The 24,415-nt window shown below is 36.4% G+C and overlaps 1 protein-coding gene across 5 annotated transcripts in view; it reads left to right on the top strand.

Moving 5' to 3' along the window:
- The first annotated feature begins 14,116 nt into the window (after positions 1-14,116).
- MAP2 (microtubule associated protein 2) overlaps positions 14,117-24,415 on the top strand; it is a 276,218-nt gene continuing 265,919 nt past the window's right edge. For 4 of the 5 annotated variants that reach the window (XM_027122604.1, XM_027122613.1, XM_027122608.1 and 1 more), the window contains exon 1: positions 14,121-14,308. The gene's annotated coding sequence lies outside the window, so the exon portion shown is untranslated. Of the gene's footprint in view, positions 14,309-24,415 lie in introns of all 5 variants that reach the window. The other variant, XM_027122623.1, reaches the window with a different exon arrangement.

The raw sequence follows: 24,415 nt of genomic DNA, 5'->3' as shown, positions 1-24,415 counted from the left end.
ATATGCACCCAACATCAGAGCACCTCAATACATAAGGCAACTACTAACAGCTATAAACGAGGAAATCGACAGTAACACAATAATAGTGGGGGACTTTAACACCTCACTTACACCAATGGACTGATCATCCAAAATGAAAATAAATAAGGAAACAGAAGCTTTAAATGACACAATAGACCTAATAGATTTAATTGATATTTATAGCACATTCCATCCAAAAACAGCAGACTACACTTTCTTCTCTAGTGCGCATGGAACGTTCTTCAGGATAGATCACATCCTGGGTCACAAATCAAGCCTCAGTGAAATTAAGAAAACTGAAATCATATCAAGCATCTTTTCTGACAACAATACTATGAGATTAGAAATGAATTACAGGGAAAAAAACGTAAAAAACACAAACACATGGAAGCTAAACAATATGTTACTAAACAACCAAGAGATCACTGAAGAAATCAAAGAGGAAATCAAAAAATACCTAGAGACAGATGACAATGATAACACAATGATCCAAAACCTATGGGATGCAGCAAAAGCAGTTCTAAGAGGGAAGTTTATAGCTATACAAGCCTACCTCAAGAAAGAAGAAAAATCTCAAGTAAACAATCTAACCTTACACCTACAGGAACTAGAGAAAGAAGAACAAACAAAACCCAAAGTTAGCAGAAGGAAGGAAATCATAAAGATTAGAGCAGAAATAAATGAAATAGAAACAAAGAAAACAATAGCAAAGATCAAAAAACTAAAAGCTGGTTCTTTGAGAAGATAAACAAAATTGATAAACCACTAGCCAGACTCATCAAGAAAAAGAGGGAGAGGACTCAAATCAATAAAATTAGAAATGAAAAAGCAGAAGTTACAACAGACACTGCAGAAATACAAAGCATCCTAAGAGACTACTACAAGGAACTCTATTCCAATAAAATGGACCACCTGGAAGAAATGGACAAATTCTTAGAAAGGTATAACCTTCCAAGACTGAACCATGAAGAAACAGAAAATATGAACAGACCAAACAAAAGTAATTAAATTGAAACTGTGATTAAAAAACGTCCAGCAAACAAAAGTCCAGGACCAGATGGCTTCACAGGTGAATACTATCAAACACTTAGAGAAGAGCTAACACCCATCCTTCTCAAACTCTTCCAAAAAATTGCAGAGGAAGGAAGGAACACTCCCAAACTCATTCAATGAGGTCACCATCACCTTTATACCAAAACCAGACAAAGATACTACAAAAAAAGAAAATTACAGACCAATATCACTGATGAATATAGATGCAAAAATCCTCAACAAAATACTAGCAAACAGAATCCAACAACACATTAAAAGGATCATACACCATGATCAAGTGGGGTTTATCCCAGGGATGCAAGGATTTTTCAATATATGCAAATCAATCAATGTGATACACCATATTAACAAATTGAAGAATAAAAACCATATGATCATCTCAATAGATGCAGAAAAACCTTTTGACGAAATTCAACACCCATTTATGATAAAAACTCTCCAAAAAGTGGGCATAGAGGGAACCTACCTCAACGTAATAAAGGCCATATATGACAAACCCACAGCAAACATCATTCTCAATGGTGAAAAACTGAAAACATTTCCTCTAAGATCAGGAACGAGACAAGGATGTCCACTCTCACCACTATTATTAAACATAGTATTGGAAGTCCTAGCCATGGCAATCAGAGAAGAAAAAGAAATAAAAGAAATAATACAAATTGGAAAAGAAGTAAAACTGTCACTGTTTGCAGATGACATGATACTATACATAGAGAATCCTAAAAATGCCACCAGAAAACTACTAGAGCTAATCAATGAATTTAGTAAAGTAGCAGGATACAAAATTAATGCACAGAAATCTCTTGCTTTCCTATACACTAATCATGAATAACCTGAAAGAGAAATTATGGAAACACTCCCATTTACCATTGCAACAAAAAGAATAAAATACCTAGGAATAAGCCTACCTTGGGAGAAAAAAACCTGTATGCAGAAAACTATAAGGCACTGATGAAAGAAATTAAAGATGATACAAACAGATGGAGAGATATACCATGCTCTTCGATTGGAAGAATCAACATTGTGAAAATGATTCTACTACCCAAAGCAATCTACAGATTCAATGCAATCCCTATCAAATTATCAATGGCATTTTTTACGGAACTAGGACAAATCATCTTAAAATTTGTATGGAGACACAAAGGACCCTGAATAGCCAAAGCAGTCATGAGGGGAAAAAACGGAGCTGGAGGAATCAGACTCCCTGACTTCAGACTATACTACAAAGCTTCAGTAATCAAGACAATATGGTACTGGCACAAAAACAGAAACATAGATCAATGGAACAAGATAGAAAGCCCAGAGATAAACCCACACACCTATGGCCAACTAATCTGTGACAAAGGAGGCAAAGATATACAATGGAGAAAAGACAGTCTCTTCAATAAGTGGTACTGGGAAAACTGGACAGCTACATGTAAAAGAATGAAATTAGAACACTACCTAACACCATACACAAAAATAAACTCAAAATGGATTAGATACCTAAATGTAAGACCGGACACTATAAAACTCTTAGAGGAAAACATAGGAAGCACACTCTTTGACATAAATCACAGCAAGATCTTTTTTGATCTACCTCCTAGAGTAATGGAAATAAAAACAAAAATAAACAAGTGGGACCTAATGAAACTTAAAAGCTTTTGCACAGCACAGGAAACCATAAACAAGATGAAAACAGAACACTTAAAATGGGAGAAAATATTTACAAATGAATCAACGGACAAAGGATTAATCTCCAAAAATATAAACAGCTCATGCAGCTCAATATCAAAAAACAAACAACCCCATCCAAAAATGGGCAGAAGACCTAAATAGACCTTTCTCCAAAGGAGATATACAGATGGCCAAGAAGCACATGAAAAGCTGCTCAGCATCACTAATTATTAGAGAAATGCAAATCAAAACTACAATGAGGTATCACCTCACACCAGTTAGAATGGGTTTCATCAGAAAATCTACAAACAACAAATGCTGCAGAGGGTGTGGAGAAAAGGGAACCCTCTTGCACTGTTGGTGGGAATGTAAATTGATACAGCCACTATGGAGAACAGTATGGAGGTTCCTTAAAAAACTAAAAATAGAATTACCATATGATCCAGCAATCCCACTACTGGGCATATACCCAGAGAAAAGCATAATTCAAAAAGACACATTCACCCCAATGTTCATTGTAGCACTATTTACAATAGCCAGGTCATGGAAGCAACCTAAATGCCCATTGACAGATGAATGGATAAAGAAAATGTGGTACATATATACAATGCAATATTACTCAGCCATAAAAGGGAACGAAATTTAATCATTTATTGAGACATGGATGAACCTAGAGACTGTCATAGAGAGTGAAGTACGTCAGAAAGAGAAAAACAAATATCGTATATTAACGCATGTATGTGGAACCTAGAAAAATGGTACAGATGAACCGATTTGAAGGGCAGAAGTTGAGACACAGATGTAGAGAACAAACGTATGGACACCAAGGGGGGAAAACCATGGTGGGGTGGGGATGGTGGTGTGCTGAATTGGGCTATTTGGATTGACATGTACACACTGATGTGTATAAAAGTGATGACTAATAAGAATCTGCAGTATAAGAAAACAAACAAACAAAAAAACAACTAATACTAAACTGTCTTTGGGTTATTTGTATGGAAATATGTTAATATAAATGTTTCAGACATTACATGAAATTTCTAAAAATCTTATATGTTCTGGTACAATGTTATAAGTCATAATTCTAGTTATTACTTTAAAATGTATATCTCAGAAATAACTAAATTTCCTTTTCAATTGCATTATTATGAACTTTCATCAAATCTTTAACCGTGGTCATTTTTAAGTCTTTTGTCATTTACAGACAGTTCTAGGTGTACTCTGATGCTTTTGCAAAAATGTTCTTATAAAAGGGTTTCATCTTCAAGGAATTCATGGAAAAGACTCTGACAAGTACAGGTTTCTGGTAACAGACTATACTGCTGAACTGAATGAATAAGCATTTTCAGAACTCTAATGGAAAACTGATGAATTCATAAAAGTGCTAACAAAAGATCAAGATAAAAAAATTAATTACATGGGACTGAGTGAATTGATGAGGATGATTATAATTTTTGTGACTTTCTGTTTGAATTAAAAAAAGAATCCCACAAGGACCCAGAGGCAAAAAATACACAAATCAATTTTCACTGCAAAGTAAAGGAGCTGTTACAGTGGAGGATTACTGGACTGAATGTCAGTATTATAACATAGTATAAGTGTGTTTCGTGTTTGGTAATTGCAATCATTGTTGCTTTTGTTGTGGTCATCCATTTACAATGCTTGGTATCAGTTTATTTATCTCCTGTAAAAATAAAATACAGTGTGTGTGTGAAAGAAAAATAAAAAAAAGGCTACTCTTCCCACCCTGCACTGAATTGTCTTGGCAAAAAACACAAAAAGAAGTGTAACACTAAAAATAATACAGAAAAATTAATAAAAACCTAAATAAATGTAAACACATCCTGGGTTCATGGACTGGAAGACAATATTGTAATAACAGCAATATTCCCAACCTAATCTATAGATTTAACGTAATCCTTATCATTGAGACTCATATTCCCCAATTTCAAAAGCTATTACAAAGTGTAGTGTTTGCATAAGGATGGACATATAGATCAATGGAACAGAAGTAAGATTCCAGAAATAAACCCTCATATTTTTGGTCAATTGATTTTCAAAGGATATGCCAAAACCAATTCAATGGCAAAGACATGGTTTTCAAGGAATGGTACTGGGACAACTGGTCGGACCTGTACCACACACCATGTAAAAAATTAACTCAAAATGAAGCAAACACCTAAATGTGTCTGGCTGCTTTAACTTAGCAAAATGTCCTTGAGGTTTATCTTGATTGTTGCGTGTACCACTATTCTGTCCCATTAATTCTGTAGTAGCATTCTAGTGGGGAACTATATCACAATTATGCATTCACTAGTTTAGGAACATATGGATGGTTTCCAATTTTCAGCTATTATGAATTATGCTGCGATGAACATGAAGATAAACATCCTTGTGTGGACACGTTTTCATTTTTCTTGGGGAGATAGCTGAGAGTGGAATACCGAGGTTATATATAAGTGCACATTAAATTTTTTAAAAGCAGACAAACTCTTTTCCAAAGCGGGTATACAATTTTATACTTTTACCAGCACTGTATGAGAGTTCAGTTTCTTCACATCCACACCAACACTTCATATTTCCAGTCTTTGTGATTATATCCTTTCCAGTGTGTATGTACTGGTACTTCATGTTTTGAATTTGCATTTTCCTAATGGTTAATTATATTAAGCATCTTTTTATGTCTTAGTAGCCATTACCATATATTTTGTGGTAAAGTAACTATTCAAATTTTTAGTCTTTAGAGGGAGTAAGATAGGCTCTTTATCTTCTTATTATTTAGTTCTGAAGAGTTCTTTATAACTGTTATACACAAGAACATTTACAGGATACATAATTGTTGTTTTGTAAACTTCAGAGTTTCCCAGGCAAAATATGAAATTGGCCCTTGTATATGGAGGAAGAGACTAAAAAAAGAGGCACACTACTCCAGATTGTTAGGTTTCAGGATTAATAAGTAAGGGAACTTACCTGCAAGACTTGTCTTGGGCACCTGACTGACAGAATCTTAAAAGTTTATATAGAGGCCTTAACTGGGTTCAGTCACATATACCAACCCGATGGTCTCAACAACACATTGCTCTCTCAAGGCTTCATACTTGAAAATGGGTCCCATGGTGCAAACGGTGGGCAGAAAGTACATCCCAAGGATAGGGGGTGAGGAGCCTCTGATTGCCTGGGTCCAGCTCAATGGGCAATTGGCCATCAGGCCCTCTTGATGATCACCTCCAACAACAATTTAGAAGTATTTCCTCCCAGTCCTCAGCTTGGTTTTGTTTTTTTTTTCTTAATGGAGTCTTTTCAAGAGTAAAAGCTTTTAATTTTGGTTATATCATTTTTTTTTTCATTTAGTATCACAGTTTTGGTGACCTACCTAAGAATTCTTTGCCTAATCTGAAGTCACAAAGATCTTTCACTTGTTTTATTCTAGTTTCGTAATTTTATCTCTCATATTTACATCTCTGATCCATTTTGAGTCAGCTTCTGATACACTTTTTTAGGGTCACATAGAATATTAACCAAGATAGACTCTATGCTTGGCCATAAAACAAGCTTCAAAACATTTAAGAGAATTAAAATCATACAAGGTATGTTTTCTACCACAATGGAATTAAATTAGAAATTGATTATCAATTAGTAACTTTCAAATCCATTTCTATATGCAAATTAGACAGTCACAATGTATTTTGAACTAAATGATAATGAAAACATAACATGTCAAAATTTGTGGAATGCAGGTAATGCTGTGTATAGAGAGAAGTTTATAGTTTTAATGCTTATTTTTGGAGACAAGAAAGCCTAGACTCATTGATATAAACTTCTATCCTAGGAAGCTAACAAAAAGTAGCAAATTAAATACAATGAAAAAAGAAGAAAGAAAATTATCAAGATAAGTGCAGAAATAAATGAAACGGAAAAGAGAAAACTGATTGAGAAAAGCAATGAAACTAAAAGATAGTTCCCTGAAAATCATTAAAATTTATAAGGCTCTATGTAGACTTATAAAGATAAAAAATAGAAGACATGTTATCAATAACAAGAATAAAAGCAGGGGCATCACTAAATGATACAAAATGATCCTAAAGATAAAAAAGGATAATAAATAACTCTAAGAAAATTTGACAATAATTTACATAAAATGAGAAAATTCTTCAAAGGACACAAATTATCCCTGAATCAAGAAGAAACAGGAGGGGTTTCCCTGGTGGTGCAGTGGTTAAGAATCTGCCTGCCAATGCAGGGGACACGGGTTCGAGCCCTGGTCCAGGAAGATCTCACATGCCACAGAGCAACGAAGCCCTTGTACTACAACTACTGAGCTTGTGCTCTAGAGCCCATGAGCCACAACTACTGAGCCCACGTGTCACAACTACTGAAGCTGGCACACCTAGAGCCCATGCTCCACAACAAGAGAAGGCACTGAAATAAGAAGCCTGTGCACTGCAACAAAGAATAGCCCCCGCTCGCCACAGCTAGAGAAAGCCCGCGTGCAGCAACGAAGACCCGATGCAGCCAAAAATAAATAAATAAATAAATATATTAAAAAAAAAAAAAGAACAGGAAAGTTGAATAGTACTATATCTATTAAGAAAATTGAATTTGCTATAAAAAACTTTCCCACAAAGAAAACTTCAGACTCATATCACTTCAGTGGTAAATTTTATCAAACATTTAAGGAAGAAATAACACTAATTATATATATATATATTTTTTTCCAAATATATATGAGGAGAAAAGAAAAAAATACCTCACCAATTATTTTAGAAGTCCAGCAATACCTGATTAAAATCAGCAAAGATTTTACAAAAAAGAAAACTACTGACAAATATCCCTCTTGAACACAGATGCAAAATTTCTGTGAGATATATTTGCAAAACTATTCTAACATATATATAACATATATGTATATAATGACAAATCAAGATTTATGACAGGATTCTACATTGGTTTAGCATACAAAAATTTATGTAATTCATCATACCTTTAGAATAATGGATAATAATGGAAAAAAATAATATTTTTATTTCAATAGACATAAAACATTTAACAATATTCAAATACAAATTTATGATAAAAACTCTCAGCAAAGTAGTAATAGAAGGGAACTTCCTCAATCTTATAAAAGGCAAGTAAAAAAATTTATAGCTAACATGATAGGCAAAGTTTAAAATGTGAATTATCCCTCTAAGATCAGAAAAAAATGCAAAGACATCCTCTCTAATCAGTTCTGTTTAACACTGTACTGGAGGAGCTAGACATTGTAGCAAGAAAAGAAGAAAAAAAATAGGCATACAGTTTAGAAAAAAAGTTCTTTGTAGACATCATCATGTACATAGAAAACCCTACTAAATGTACCAAACAGCTTCTTGAACTTACAAGCGAGTCTAGAAAATTCATAGAATGCAAGATTCCTCTAAAAAATTAAGTGTATTTCTATGTACAAGCAATGTATACTTAGAAATTAAAATTTTAAAAAAGTACCATTTACAATAGCTTTAGGAAACATGAGTAATTTAGAGATAATTTTAAAGACATATATGTGAAACTTGTCCACAAACACAACAAAACATTGCAGATAAATATTTAATAACACAGCTTAACAAATTTGGAAGAGTAGACACTATAAGAATTATGCTATCAGACTACAATGGAATTAAACTAGAAATTTATAACAGATCACTCCAAAAATATTTGGAAAGTTTCCAAATATTTGTAGATTAAACAACACACCAAAATAACTCATGGCTCAAAGAAAAGCCTTGGGAGAAATTTAAAAATATTTTGAAATAAATGAAAATGAAAATACAACCTATCAAAATTTGTGGGAAACAGTCAAAGCACTGCTTAGAGGAAAATTTATAGCATTAAATGCATATATTAATAATAAAATTATTATTAATCATAAAAACCAGTGCAGAAATCAATGAAAACAGGAAAATAATTGAGAAAATCAACAAAATCAAAAGTTGGTTTTTGAAAAATTCGATAAAATTGATAAGCCCCTAGCCATACAATCAAGAAAAAGAGAGAAGATATAAATTATAAATTATTATAATTATTATAAGAAATGAAAGAGTGCCATCACTACTGATCCCACAGACATTAGAAGGAAATAAAGGAATATTACTAACAACGCTATGCTCACATATTGATAACAAAGATGAAATGGACCAATTCTTCGAAAGACACAATCTATCAAAACCCACACAAAGGGGGCTTCCCTGGTGGCACAGTGTTTAAGAGTCTGCCTGCTAATGCAGGGGACACAGGTTTGTGCCCCGGTCCGGGAAGACCACACCTGCCGCGGAGCGGCTGGGCCCGTGAGCCATGGCCGCTGAGCCATGGCCAATGGGCCTGCGCGTCCAGAGCCTGTGCTCTGCAATGGGAGAGGCCACAACGGTGAGAGGCCTGCGTGCCGCAAAAAAAAACCATACAAAGAGAAACAATCTGAATAGGCTTAAATCTATTAAATACATTGAATAAATAATAATCTTCCAAAACATACAGCAACAGGCTTAAAAGGTTTCACTGGTGAATTCTATCAAATATTTAAACAAATGACACCATTTTTATTCAATCTGTTCCACAAAGTAGAAGCAGAGGGAGCACTTCCTAACTCATTCTATAAGGTCAGCATAACTTTAAATATCAAAAACAGACAAAGAAGTTACAAGAACTGGAGAACTACAGCTAATATCTTTCATGAACATAGATGCAAAACTCTTCAACAAAATATTAGCAAATTAAATCCACAATGTATAAAAATAATTATAAACCATGACCAAGTGGAATTTATTCCAGGTATGCAATACTGTTTTAACATTAAAAGATCAATCGATTTTACCTCTCACATCAAGAGGATAAAAAAGAAAGGTCATATGATCTTATCAATAGTTGCAGGAAAATCATTTGATAAAATCAAACTCCCATTCATGAGAAAACCTCTCAGCAAACTAAGAATAGAGGGGAACTTCCTCAACTTTATAATAAACATGTACAATCTACAGCTAACATCATATTTAATGGTGAGAAATTAGATGCTTTCCCCCTAAGACTGGGAACAAAGTAAAATTGTCCCCTCTCATCTCTCCTGTTCAACATCATACTGAAAGCCTAGTTAATGCAATAAGACAATAAAAGCAAATAAAAGGTATACAGATTGGGACAGCAGAAATAAAACTTTGTTTGCAGGTGTAAAACTCTTTGATTGTATATGTAGAAAATTCCAAAGGATGGACTAAAAAAATTTGCCTGGAACTAATAAGAGTTTATAACTAGGTTGCAGGATACATGGTTAATATACAAAAGTCAATTTCTTTCTTATATTCGGCAATGAGCAATTTACATTTGAAATTAAAAACGTAGTATCATTCACATTAGTACCAAGAAAATAAAATACTTAGGTATAAATCTAGCAAATTATGTGTAAGATCTGTATAAGAAAAACTAAAAAATCTCTCATTAAGGTAATCAAAGAAGATATAAATAAATGAGTAGGAAGATTCAATATTGTCAAGATATCAGTTCTTACCAACTTGATCTATAGATTCAATGCAATCACAAGCAAAATCCTAGCAAGTTACTTTGTGCATATGGACAAAGTTATCCAAAAGTTTATATGAAAAGGAAAGAGACCCAGAACAGCCAATATAAGTTTGAAGAACAAAGTTGGAGGACTGATATTACCTGACATCAAGGCTTATTATAAAGCTACAGTAATCAAGACAGGATAGTATTGGCGAAGGAGGAAATAGACCAATGCAACACGACAGAGAGCCCAAAAATAGACTCACACAAATATATTCAACTGATCTTTGATGAAGAAGTAAAGGCAAATCAATGGAGAAAATATAATCTTTTCAACAAAGGTTGCTAGAACAACTGGACATCCACATGCAAAAAATGAATCTAGACACAGACCTTGCACCCCTTACAATAATTAACTCAAAATGAATCATAGACCTTGCTATAAGCTGAATATTTTTATCCCCCCCAAAATTCATACATTGAAACCTAATGCCCGATGTGATGGTACTGGGAGGTGGGGTTTGGGGAGGTCCTTAGGTCATGAGGGTGGAGTCCTCATGAATGGGATTGGTGCTTTTATAAAAGAGGCCCTAGAAAGCTCCCTTGCCCCTTTCACCATGTGAGGACACCAAAGAAGGTTCTGTTCATGAGGCTATGGGCCCCCACCAGACACTGAATCTGTTGGCACCATGCTCTTGGACTTCCCAGCCTCCAGAACTGAGAAATAAGTGTTGTTTATAAGCCACCCAGTTTATGGTATTTTTATCATAGTGGACTGAATGGACTAAGAGCTAAATGTAAAACACAAAGTTCTTAAACTCTGTAAGATAATGTCGGAGAAAATCCTAGAAATCTTGAGTTTGACAATGAGTTTTTAAATATGACACTAAAAGCATGATTCATGAAAAAAATTGATAAGTTGGCCTTCATTAAAATTAAAAAGTTTTGCTCCGTGAAAGACACATGTTCCCCTGCTAACCGAAAGTACAACGTTTCTGTAAGACATTTGGTAAGCTGAACGGCATAAAGTGAAGAAGAAATTACCTTAGGACACGGCTTGCTAATGGATGTACAGATGCTCATAGACACAGTTCAAAGCTACGGGGGCTTGATGGGGTTGGGTGGTGTCACTCTCACTGCTCAGGTGTGTCTGCCTCTATAACGGCTGGCTGCAAAACAAACATTGAATGCTATTTTCGCTTTTTTTTTGGTCTTTTTTTTTGTAAAAGCAAAAATCCTTTTTGATTTCTTTCAGTTAGTGAAAACACGTCTTTTGTAAAAGAGAAGTGGCATAAAGCGAACTTTTAGAAAGCAGGGGATCCCTGTAATGGGAACTCTGTACTTTCTGTTCAATTTTGGGTTTTCTTTTTGTTTTTTGGTGATTTTTTTTGCGGTACGCGGGCCTCTCACTGTTGTGGCCTCTCCCATTGTGGAGCACAGGCTCTGGACGCGCAGGCTCAGCGGCCATGGCTCACGGGCCCAGCCGCTCTGTGGCATGTGGGATCTTCCCGGACCGGGGCACGAACCCGTGTCCCCTGCATCAGCAGGCGGATTCTCAACCACTGCGCCACCAGGGAAGCCCCAATTTTTTTTTTTTTTTGATGTAAAACTGCTCTGAGAAATAAAACCTGTTAATAATAATTTAAAAAAAAACCTCAAGAAGACTTAAATAAATCAAGATCTATACCATGTTCATGGATTAGAAGACAATATTATTAAGATGGCAATTCTGCCAAAATTGACCTATAAGTTCACCACAATTCCAATTAAAAACAGTATTATTTTAATAGAAATTGACAAGGCCCCAAAACTTATGTAAAAATGCAAAGTACTAGATGATTCAAAAGAATTTTGAAAAAGAAGAGTAAAACTGTAGGACCTGACAATACCCGACTTCAAGACTAACAGTAAAACTAAAGTAATCAAAGAAATATTTTGGTTTGCAGACAATGAGGTTGGGCAGGATTGTGTTCAATGCTGGAACACAATATCTTTTTACTTTAAACTCAAAGTTGATGCAGACCCAGGGGAGTTCTACCTGAAATGAAGGAAGGCAGAAAGAGCAACAACACCTTAGAACTTTATTGTTGTGTCGAATAGCACGGAACTAATAGGAACTGAGAAATACTCAATAATAGGACTATACAGGATTGAAGATATACTCTCAATGAGCATCTGTAGCTGTGTGCCAGGTCAAGAATGTCAACTGCTAACACTCTAGCAGGATTCTTACTCCTTCTTTCCAACCATATCATTTCATAGTCCCCTAAGACCTCCTTCTTCTCAATCGGGTCACTTTCGGAGGAGGAGCCCTAAATCCTCCAACCTCTCTGTTACTTGGTATGCCCTGATACTTCCAATCTCACTTCGAGCACTGGGATGTGGGGTGAAACTGGACAGAGGGAAAAAATACTCAGAGCGTGGGGTATGATTTTGGAGACCAGGGTTTCAGACTTTGTTCTGTTATGGTCTCTAATCTTTACAAGTGTCCCATCATTAGGTCTCTTTTTCAATCTGAAAATTGAGGGAAGTGGACCAAATGTCTGAGAAATGAACTCTAATGTTCTATGGTTTTATAATTCTATGGATAATTTAAGTGACAAAACCAAATTATAGCTACTGTTGAAACTGCACAGACCATACCCCATTATCTTGGTAACCTTAAAAACACCTTGTTAGTACTCCATGTAGAAGCTTGAAACAATTCTAAGTTGCATCTTACCTCTCTTACTTACAATGAAGTGATGTTCTATGATTATGAAGATTCCATGGTAAACAATCATCTGTTTTCTCAGTTGGACACATCTCTTTCAAAAGTATTTAACAGGTAATTCTTTTAAATGGTGACATTTCAGGGTCAATGTTTTCTGTGCTTCATATTCTTCACAGACTCTTCTTATTATCTAATTATATCTTCATATTAAATATGCCATAGGAGTAGGGATGACATATTTTAATCCTCATTTGACACAGTCATACATGAGATTTAGATGAAATGAATTGACTCTGGATCATACACCTGGGTCTCTAGAATGTAATATCCAAAAAGGCAGGGTTTTTTTTGGGGGGAGGGGCGTTCTGTTTTATTCACTGATGTTTCCATAGTGCCTAGAACAGTGCCTGACACAGCAGATTTAATACACATTTGTTGAACGAATAAATGAATGAACAAATCTGATTAGTGACGGAAGAGGTCTAGTAATTCTCTAAACCCTCAACCATTGTTCTTTTAGTATTGACAAGCGTTGTTCTCTGTCCTCATGCTCTCCCCAATTTTCCTATTTTTTCTGGAAGCAGCTGTCCGGAGGTTTGTGGAGGAAAGGCCAGTGAGCCCTCGCCACCGAGGGGTAACCGGAACCCCAGCCTCACAGTGATGGAGCAGGGAAAGGAGGGGCGGCTATGGGGCACTCCTCCTTGAGATACTAAAGCTGACGCTCCCCTGAGTTTACCAAGGACGTCGGAAAAGAAGGTTCGCTGTGTCCCTCTGTCCCGAGGATGCTGGTCTCGCACAGCTTCTGGTGGCGGAGGTGCGCGGTGAGGGTGGAGGGATTCTCTAAAGAGGGCCCCATGGTCCCAGGCCCAAAGTGGCCCGGGTTTGGCCGGCGCGCTGAGGCTGCCACTCTCGCGGTTCCCGCCTGGCGGCTGGCCGGCAGCGGCGAAAGGCGGGGCGGTCGCGCTCCCCTCCGGGACGGTGCGGCTGTGCCCGCCCCAGCCCCGCCCCCGCCGCCGACCCGGCCGCCGATCGGGCGGGGCTTGTGGGGGGCGGGAGGCGGGGCCTGAGGAGGGCGGGGTGGCCGCGCGGGGAGCCGGCGGCCAGGGCGACGCTCAGACTGGGCCGGGCGCTCCGGCTGCGCGGGCTCTCGGGCGCCGCGGCGACAGCATCCTCCTCCTCCTCCTCTCTTTCTTTTCTTCCCCTCCGCTTCTTTCTTTTCTTTATCCTTCTTCCCCTGCCCCGTCCCCCCCCTCTGCTCCTTCTCCGGAGGACGTTAGGTCCTCGGGTCCCTGAACGGTGGCAGCGACGACCGCGGGTGCATCCAGTTTCTGCGCCCAGGTAAGAGAGCCGTCCCCACCTCTGTATAGGGTGCTTTTCTTTCTCCTGCCTCGCCCACCGCGTAGAGGGAGAAGGAGCCCAGGAAAGGAATGGGAATGGGGAGGGGTTGTCTCGTCCTCTGTGCCTTGGAAGCAGGCACAGGTTGGCCGAGCTGTCCAGTCTTCCAGCTGGCGGAAGCTTCAGGCCCGGCCTCTCTAGGTGTCACTACTACGCAGCAGGGGACCAGGGCTGCTACCTGGGTTCTAGATTTGTAGAAGGGTGTGTGACCTCGGTAAGTACCACTTTGAAACGCCCGGGAATTTACGTCGGGTTAGGATATCTGTCTTGAGAGATATCCTTGTAAAAGAATTTCGAGATAGAGGTTTTTTGTTTTCTGGGGTTTTTTTGTTTTTTGTTTGTCTGGTTTTTTTGTCCATCTAACTGCAGAGAACTGCACACTGACGAATGAGTAAGTTAGAGAAGCCTTGTCAATTTGACATCATTTTCCCTGTAATTCTCTCAGAAACAGCTTGGAAGAGCAAGATTGATGAATATTTATAATTTTAGGAAAATGAAAAATTAATGTCTGGTCTTGTTGGAGGGCGGGACACGAAAAAATGAGTCTGGGTGAGCTTGAGCGTCCACGTAGTCTCTTTTTAAACGATGGGGGTGGGAAGCAGCATATACAGTGCATCTGTTTTCTTTTTCTTCTTACAAGGTGCTTTGGGGGCTGCAGTGCTAGATGCCTTTCTTCCCCAGCCTCTTCTTTTGTTTAAGGATGGAAATTTAAAGAAGGAGTGTGTGAGAGGAGCCAGGAGTGGGGATGTGTGTGTTTGGGTGTGTGTAGGGGGGAGGGGGTAGTAAAACGGATGGGGTCAGAAAAAAAATCCTTGAAAACTGGAAATGGATGTTATATTGCCTAGCATCAGGGTTTCAGGGTTTTGTCAGAAAGTAAAAAAAGCTTTATTAGCAACAAGCCCGTTTGTAACAATTGCTGTGTGCCATCAGCTGTAAGCCCTTAGCATAATGCTTCCAGCACATAGACCCTTTAAAACTGACTCGATGTGAAGGGTTTTTGTTTAAATGCTCTCACACACACACAAGCATGCACAGGGGTATGGTGGTACACACCACATACACACACACACATAAACACATTTGCATATATAATACACTATATACCTAATGTTGAAAAAGGGAGTGGATAATTAAGGATGAATCTTTAAATATTTATCCTTGAAGGTTTGGGATTATGGGGTGAATGAAATTTGTAGTGCAAAACAAATATATGTTGTTGGGTGGTATATAATTTTGGATGTGAGGCAAAAGGATTAATGAATATCCGTAAGGTACTAACTGAAATGTTAAAAATATAATTTATTTTAAAATGATCGGTCTGGGACAGGAAATGACTGCTAACTGAAATTGAGGTTTGCAGCCTCAGTGAGGCGATGGAGAACAAAGCCTTTTATGTGAGCCACATTATGCAAATGTCCCATGCTTGAGCTGCAGGTACCAGCCTAGCATAAAGCATAGCTCTGTAACCCTGTCATTTCACTGTGGGCAATTATAATTTTTTTGGCAATGAAAATAGATTAAATAAATAAAAGCTCTTGAGAATGCCCAGGAGGAAGATTATAGCCTTTCACTTGAATGTGACTCAAAACACCCATTTAACTGGGCAATTGGTGTCTACATATTTTGGTAGAAATCTTTATGAATCTGTAAAAAATCATGGGCATTTCAGTCACCCCCTCTTCATGCACAAAAGCATTTCCTTCTTAAGGAAAGGTGAAAGGCATTTTTGTCTTTCAGTAAAAAGTGTTACATTTGCGTGTGTATGTATGTGGTGTGTACCACCATACGCCTGTGCATGCTTGTGTGTGTGATTTTACATTGCTTTCCTGGTAATTTCATCTGGTTATCATAGGTTTACATCTGGAATCACGATTTGCATGTGATCAGAGCTATTGTGCCTTTAGGATCAGTGGTACATGCTGTTTATCTGTCCGTGGTTTATTTAATTTTAGTATTTCACAATATGCTATAATGTTATTTAATTTCCAAAATTCTTTTTGTTGTTGTTTTTATTTTACCCGTAAGCAGAAATTTGCTTAACATACATCTGGAGATCTAAGCAATTTAAAAATTGAGCTTCCTTTTTTTTAAAAAAAATAATATTTTAAATACATGAATTTTCATTTTCTTTGTTTCCCTCCTGTTTTCATTTCCCTTGCCCCCATCAAATAACCTGTTTCTTTGTGACTGTCAATGCTGCTTTCAGCTTCTAGTTATTGTCTAGACTATCAAAAGTAGAGCCAGTTTCTCAGGAATTTCAAATTTAGGATTTGTTAATTCTCTGTAGCAACTCTCCGAGGATGACTTGTTTACAGCACCTCCTCAGGGAGGAGAAGGAGAAAAAATGTGCGGAGAGAGCATGACCCAGTGAAACCAGCACAGCCATTACCTCATCCTAGTAGCTACTTCAGATTCATTGAGAGAGCAGGCATCCTCTCAGTGGAAACCAAACACCAGGAGCACACCCAACTCAAGGCAGATGCCTTTCTCCTCCCATAGCAGCCTCTACTGTGTTGCTCTGCTGAGGTTAAAGGGATATTTTCTCTTTTATGGATTTCTTTTCAAGGATCTTGAACTTGGTCATAAGTATGCAACCAGAAATGAAACTTGGCACAGCATACCCGAAGGAATAATTTCATTCCTTTACCACTTTGGGCTTAAATCGATTTGCAAATTTTCTAAACATCAGAAGGGAGAAGGAAGAAAAATGCTTGTTGGTGTATTTTTGCATGTTTTCTTATGACATCCATTTTTTTGTCAAATTTTACTAGCAACTAGATAATAGACTGGACTGTTATGCTTTTGAAAAATGGAGTTGCACTGTTGGACTTTAAAATGAAATAGTTACAACGTTTGCTTAGATGTATACATGACAATATGTGGATACTTAAAATATTCATTGATGTCCCCATAAGACTGACCATATGAAACCAACTTGGGGATTTTAGTATTCAAGTTGATCACTTTGGTTAATGAATTCCTTTCAATGCTTAATTTCCTCTTGACAGATTAAGATAAAGACTCTGAAATAACAGTTACAGTGGATGATAACACCACCCCCAAGTCAATACCATATCCCTTAATGCTAAAAATAGTCATTTAGGTAAGTTATTAGTAATGCATTAGTAGAAGTTATCCAAAGATAACATTCTGGAACAGTCATAAACTCTTATGTCTCTGAAACATCAGGTAAAGATGCTGTTACGCTCTTAGAGTCATATCTGATTCTCTCAGATATGTCTGTTCTTTTTCTACTTTAGTTCTCCCTATGCCTTTCTTAATGCCATTGCCTTGATCTGCTCAATCTAGACCTTCTTATATGTGAGCAGTATTTTGATCATTTTACTGATTTTCTTCCCTCTCTTTTCATTCCATTCTTTTAAATCTCATATTTGAATGTTAGACTTCTCTAGGCATTTTGTCTTCAATACTGTTACTCTCAATACAAATTTAGCCTTTACTTTTCATTTAGGAGAGTATTTATTCTGATTTATTTATTTATTTAATTTATTATGTATCTCTTAAGTTTCTACTGGATGCAGAATATTGTACTGGGGACTATGTATAGAGACACAAAAAATACTACAGGGCTTCTGGCTTTAAGAAACTTATACAACAATGTAAAGCAATTATACTCCAATAAAGATGTAAAAAAATAAATCTTAAAAATAAAGTTAGAGGGATTTGTTTCTTTTGTAATGGGGAATAACTAAGAAGTAACATTTAAATGAGCAGCTATTGTGTTTCAGATATGATACATAAGTGCGAGGGACTGCACTTGGGCAGGGTAATGTCCCAACACCTCAAAGACAAGCTTTTATGTATCAGTTATGTAAATGTCCTAATGTACACCCTGTATATCCTTCTTTTTCCGTATATGTATTCTCTCTATATAATTATATAAATATTTGTATATATAAACTAGGGAATTGTAAATATAACATCTCTGACACACAATGGAAGTACTAAGTATCTCAAATACTTCAGCCAATCAGCTGAATCAGCTGTAGAAGGTCAGATCATTAAATGCTGGACAGCACATGAAAATCTCATTCAGATTATTCTAAGCAACTTTTGGTGTCTCAAGAAATTATTAGTCCCAGTAATTGATTCCAGGCACCAAAGCAGTTAAAGAACTACAAAGTAAGAAGTGGCACACAAAGGGCCAAAATCATGGGAGAGGGTCTGTGAGAAAGTTTGGGTGAGTAGGTGGGGGTAGAGGGAGATGAGGAACGATGATGATGAGGAATGAAAGCAAATTCTCAGCTACGTTTAGGCTGGAGATGAGCCTTTGTCTAAGTGGGTGAAGAGGGAAAAAATCTGTTTTGTTTTTCTACCTCAACATAGTATTTTGTTTGAATCCCTCCCCTGCCATTACTTTGAACTAAGGCCATAGGTGTTTTCTTGTAAAATTTATATAGGATGCTTATTGGAAGAAATTCTATAGTGAATTAAAAATTTAAAACAATATGAACACAATTAGTTGACTTTTTATGAGAAACACTGTGAATGTAATCTTTGAACTTAGTCTTTCCTGTTCAAGAGAGGTAAACTCTTTGAGTGGTGATACTTTTTAACTGTGATACGTTTTACATAGACATTTTAGTGAAATTCTGTGCAAGTTAAGACAGAGCTCAGGATTTCCTTTTTCAGTCAGTTGTTAAATTTATATTGTGGATTTTAAAGAAAGTTTTAAACAATTTGTTTTTTATTAATATACACCAGAGGGGACAACTCTTATGTTTTGCTTTTTGTTATGTTAATAGGCCTTTTAGAGAAAATAATTTAACTAAGATCACACAACTTGACTTTCCTCTTGCTTTCTTCTTTTCTTCCTTTCTTCTCCCTCACTATCTTTCCCTTCCTTCCTTTCTCCTTTTCTTCCTTTGCTCCTTCCTTTCAATTTGTATTGGCAAAAAAAAAAAAAATCACTGATCATTAGAAAATGCAAACATAGCCTGCTGTTTATCTTGCAGTTTATTTTCCATTATATCTATATTTCTCATTTAACATGCAGTTTTATGCCAATTTCTCCTCCTTCTCAGGGCTCCATCCCTATCTTGGCCCCTTCTTTGATCTTGACTTTTATATTCTCTAGCATTGAACAATTTTTTCCTTGTATACCAGTCTTTGATCGTGCTTCCTTCCTCTAGAAGGCCTTTCTGAACCAGGAAGAAAAGTTACTACCTTGTTTCTTCCCATTATTTGTACCCAAGTTGACTCTGACTCCCTTATCTTATAGACAATTGCTTATCCCAACTGTGTCCTTTCCAGCCTTCTTCAAATTAGTTAAAAAAAGAAAAATATGGTACACCTGTACTACAACTTATTGCTTTCAAAATGAAAAATTTGATTAGCCAACTGTATTTTGTTATTTTATTCACCTGACATCAAATAAAATGGTTTGACTGTTTTTTAAAATTGAATTGATTGGTAAAGTCATTATGTGTCAGACAGTCCACTGTCTTCGTTTTATGCTAGCTAACTACACTGATGTTCACCTAAGTTGAACTACATTAATTTAATTTTAAATGAAATATTCCTAGTTACATTGCTCTGTACAGCATCAGCATTAGCCATCTTGAATCCATCTCAAAATGATCATAAAACACAGTACTTGAATATTCACGAGTATATTTCATTGCTTAAATATCTAGCTCTCTTATATTTAAAGCTAACTTATAAGTAAATATACAAACAAGCTCTTTTAGTTTGAGATAGAATAATCATGCCAATATGAACCCTTTATATAACATTACTTTAGGTATTAATGGATTTGTAGTTGGCCATGTTGTATTGTAACAATTGCAACATACTGTATTATGTTGTTAATGGACAGCAGTGAAATTATATAATAAATTGGTATGAGAAAATGTTTTCTAATTTTATTGGCTAGAAAACAGCACGATTAAATAATGCTCAGCTTTGAAACTGTATTATTTTATTTGGGTATTGTGCCTCTCAAAATTGTAATTTAATCTTTCCTTTAGCGTATACATTTTTGAGCAGAACGATATTTTAAACAATATGTTGCATATTTTTCTGGTGTTTATGAGACCACATTCCTTTGGCCCACTTTGAAAACAAATAAGCAAAAAAAAAGTTTTTAGGATTCAGCTATGCATTCTTTTTATGTTAATGTCATCTAATATAGCTAGGAAAAGATCTGATTCTGTAATTTACTACACATACTTATATTGTTCAAACAAAAATCTGCAATCTGTAGCATACAATTTCTTTGCTCAGTGGACAAGAATATGGAGTCATAACACCTATAACAACTTATTAGTCCACCAAATTTGTCTACCTTGTGTTTCACAAAGGGCTAGCATGGTGGTATTTGTGTGTATGTGTGTGTGGGTGTGTGTGTATGTGTGTAATAATCACAGAGTTAGCCTTATGTTTATGCCATTTTCTGTAGTTGAGATAAATTGTTATATAATCAGTTGATATATAGAAAATTTAAAATTATACTTTGATGCTCCATATGAGAATATTTGGTATTAAATACAATTTTATAGGTAAAACAATGACATAATTATTCATTAACGGAATTAGATGAATTTCAAACAATTACTATATTTTTCTGTTTGGAGAGATATAGTCCAAATCTCACTGCCCATTATTAAAATCAAATGATACAGCTAAATCTAGTACTCAAAATCAAAGCATCTCCATGTTGATCAGATGTCCTGAATTGAAATACTAGTCCCTTAAATTTATCTTTTAAGAAGTGCAGGTGGCACTGCTATTGCATGGAAAATGCAGTTTATCTTCATTTAAACAGCAGAAGCCAGGATTGATGGAACTTTAGAAATTTTGCTGCTAAGATAGCATTAAGAAACCACTGAGCATCCTATTGGAAGCTAAATCTCTTATAAAACAACCAAGTGAGTATGATCTAGGGTTTATTTTAATGGGTTTGGCCATTGTGCCTCAAACTAAAGCTTGCCTCATTCATAGATTACAAGATGAAAATTATCATAGACCATTAAGTGGTCTTTGGTGAAACTGAGGTTTTGTGGGGTATTTTTTAAGTTCTTATCACTTTCAGACCAATCACTAGTTCCATGATTTGGGGGTTTTTTGTTTTATTTTGAAAAATACCACATTAAGTGAGGGTGGTCCATATCAAAATTGTAAATTATGACAACTTGGTACAATCTTGGACAGTCTCACTGCCCTATTTCAGCCTCTTCCCAAAGACTACCATCAAGTTTTGTGATAAGAATCCAAAGTTTTCCATAAAAAAACTGATATTGAAATGAGTAAACTTATTAATGAAATCTTTTCCTTTTCCTTCCTAATATATTTATAGTCTGTGTAACAGTAGCTTTTTGTAACCCTAATAGTTGGTGGCCTAGAAGGACTGTGTGCTTATACATCTGGAAACAAAGTCTATTCTTCTGTGCCTCTGCCCTATGACAGAAGGGACATCAGTTCTTAAGACTTGCTAATTATATATGACTTAGATGTTTGGAGAGGAAGAGGGGCCGTTAGGAGCAAATGGTGTGAACCTCCGATGTACATAAGTAAACTGGGACAGGGAGTGGTTAAGTGACTTTCCTGAGGTTCTGAGTAGTGGAACCAGGCCTAAGATTTAGTTATTCAGGTCAAACTCAGCCTGGTAAGGGGAGGCCAGCAAAGAACCATCTCACTCGGACTCTCTGCTTCCAATTCTGGTTATATTTTTGTTCTCTGACCTAAGGGTGGGGTGATCTGGCAGCATACCTGCCCCACTTTGTGACTCAACTGTGAATATAAAAGAGGGAGGGACTCAGGCCATTCCAACCAGCTCCATGCCAGCTCCACTGCTGAACGTGGTGAGACTAAACCTGGTCCAGGAAACACTGACAAGGCTGCTGCTTCAGGTTCATTCTTGTGGTTTGGATCTCTTAGGACAGAAGTTTAAACTCTCTGGGGTTGTGTGCCCAGACTCAAGGTACTTAAAAAGCCAAGGAGCTTTCCTCTGAACTTGAACTATCCATACTGATGCCTCCAGATTGATTGAGTTTGTATTTAAACTTGGCTCTGTGTTCAAGGGGAATCCAACAAAAATAGCCAGGTTGAAACTATTTTATGACCTATAACACTATGAAATTTTCTCAAAAATAGCTTTCCTTTTGCGTCTCTGCAACTTTAACATTTTTAGCTAAAAGGAAGTGAGCTAGAAAGGCTGTGGCCTCTGTGTCTGTGTTTCCCTCTTAACTTTTCTACTCTCGTATGTCTTCCTGTTTCTCTGCCTCCAGTGTTCCAGTCCTCTTGTTTCTTTGCTTCATCCAAGGAGACAGCAAATTAAATAAGAATTAGTTGTTTCCATGGTTACTGTGTTCAGTAGAGCTTCACCGTACCCACACTGCTTAGGCATTATCGAGTCTTAAGCTGACAAATATATGAAAGGCATGAAGAGCATCTTGGAGGAAAGAAATTAAGCAGAAAGCATGCTTAAATATTTAAAGAGAAGTATACTCCTAGTCACTGAAAACTGAAACTGTATACCACTATCTAGGGAGTGAAGGAATTCTAGTGTCATCCTTCTGTTAAAGAATGTCATATAGTATGTCCTAATTCTCTAAATGAATGTATTTAGTCATTAATCAGAATTGGAGTTACTGTTTTATCACTGAGTAGATGGAACAATTCCTTAAAATATTTTCCATGAACATTTGAGAAAGGATGGGCTATAAACGTTGGCTTCTTCTGAAGTATCTTTATTTTGAGCCATAAATATAGGAAAAATCCATCTTAATTGCACATCACGAATGTATACCTATGAAGGCAAATCTTTTAAAATAAGATATTTTATGCTTTTCTTCTTAGATGTGGTTTATTGAATTTGATAGTCTGAAAATCTAAATGATCCATAAAGAGTAAAAATTGAGTTACTTGTAGTGAGGTGGATGGACCTAGAGTCTGTCATACAGAGTGAAGTAAGTCAGAAAGAGAAAAACAAATACCGTATGCTAACACATATATATGGAATCTAAAAAAAAATGGTTCTGAAGAACCTAGGGGCAGGACAGGAATAAAGACGCAGACATAGAGAACGGACTTGAGGACACGGGGAGGGGGAAGGGTAAGCTGGGACGAAGTGAGAGTGGCATGGACATATATACACTACCAAATGTAAAATAGATAGCTAGTGGGAAGCAGCCGCATAGCACAGGGAGATCAGCTCAGTGCTTTGTGACCACCTAGAGGGGTGGGATAGGGAGGGTGGGAGGGAGACGCAAGAGGGAGGAGATATGGGGATATATGTATACGTACAGCTGATTCACTTGGTTATAGAGCAGAAACTAATACACCATTGTAAAGCAGTTATACCCCAATAAAGATGTTAAAAATAATAATAATATTTTTTAGTAAATGATGTTCTTGGGAATAATTCATTTTTTAATTTTAACTTATGTATTATGAATAATCTGTACATGGTATTTTACAGACAATACATATTTGTATACTTGCTCATGAAAAGTTAGTGTGTGCAACAGGGATATTATTAATCTCCATACTTGAAAAATGATACCCTATTATCTTTCTTAAACTGCCAAACTCTCTGAAATGTAAAAAATGTTGCACAGGTATTCTTTTGGATGAAACAAAAAGTTAAAAAAAAAAAGAAGCATAGTTTTTGTCTTACAGATTTTTAAATTTTTAAATAGGAGAAAATTTATAAAAGACAAAAATTCATGGTCACAAAATTTTAACATTTTAAACGTAAATACTACAGGGCAAATAGATACTTTTTGTTTTTCTTCCACTTAAATATCATGCTGGTGTGCCCTAAGTACTTCTTATATCATGGTCCATAAATCATTTATTTACCAAATGGTTATTAGATCCCTAATATACAGCAGGAACTTTTTTGAATATATAGGATATTGGGACAAACCACACAAATTCCTGCCCTCATGGAGATAATATTCTAGTGGTGGGAGACAGAAATTAACATGTAAACCAAATTTCAGGCACGAAAAAAATGCTGCAAGAAATAGAAAACAAGAACACAATAGAACTTGTCTGGGATGACATAGGCTGTTCTTGGAGACA

The sequence above is a fragment of the Aethalodelphis obliquidens genome, unplaced genomic scaffold (genome assembly GCF_003676395.1).
Source record: "Aethalodelphis obliquidens isolate GAN/ISIS:26980383/991018 unplaced genomic scaffold, ASM367639v1 scaffold2, whole genome shotgun sequence".
Lineage (NCBI taxonomy): Eukaryota > Metazoa > Chordata > Mammalia > Artiodactyla > Delphinidae > Aethalodelphis > Aethalodelphis obliquidens.
Note: the sequence above shows the minus strand (reverse complement) of the source record. Positions and strands in the feature narration are given on the sequence as shown.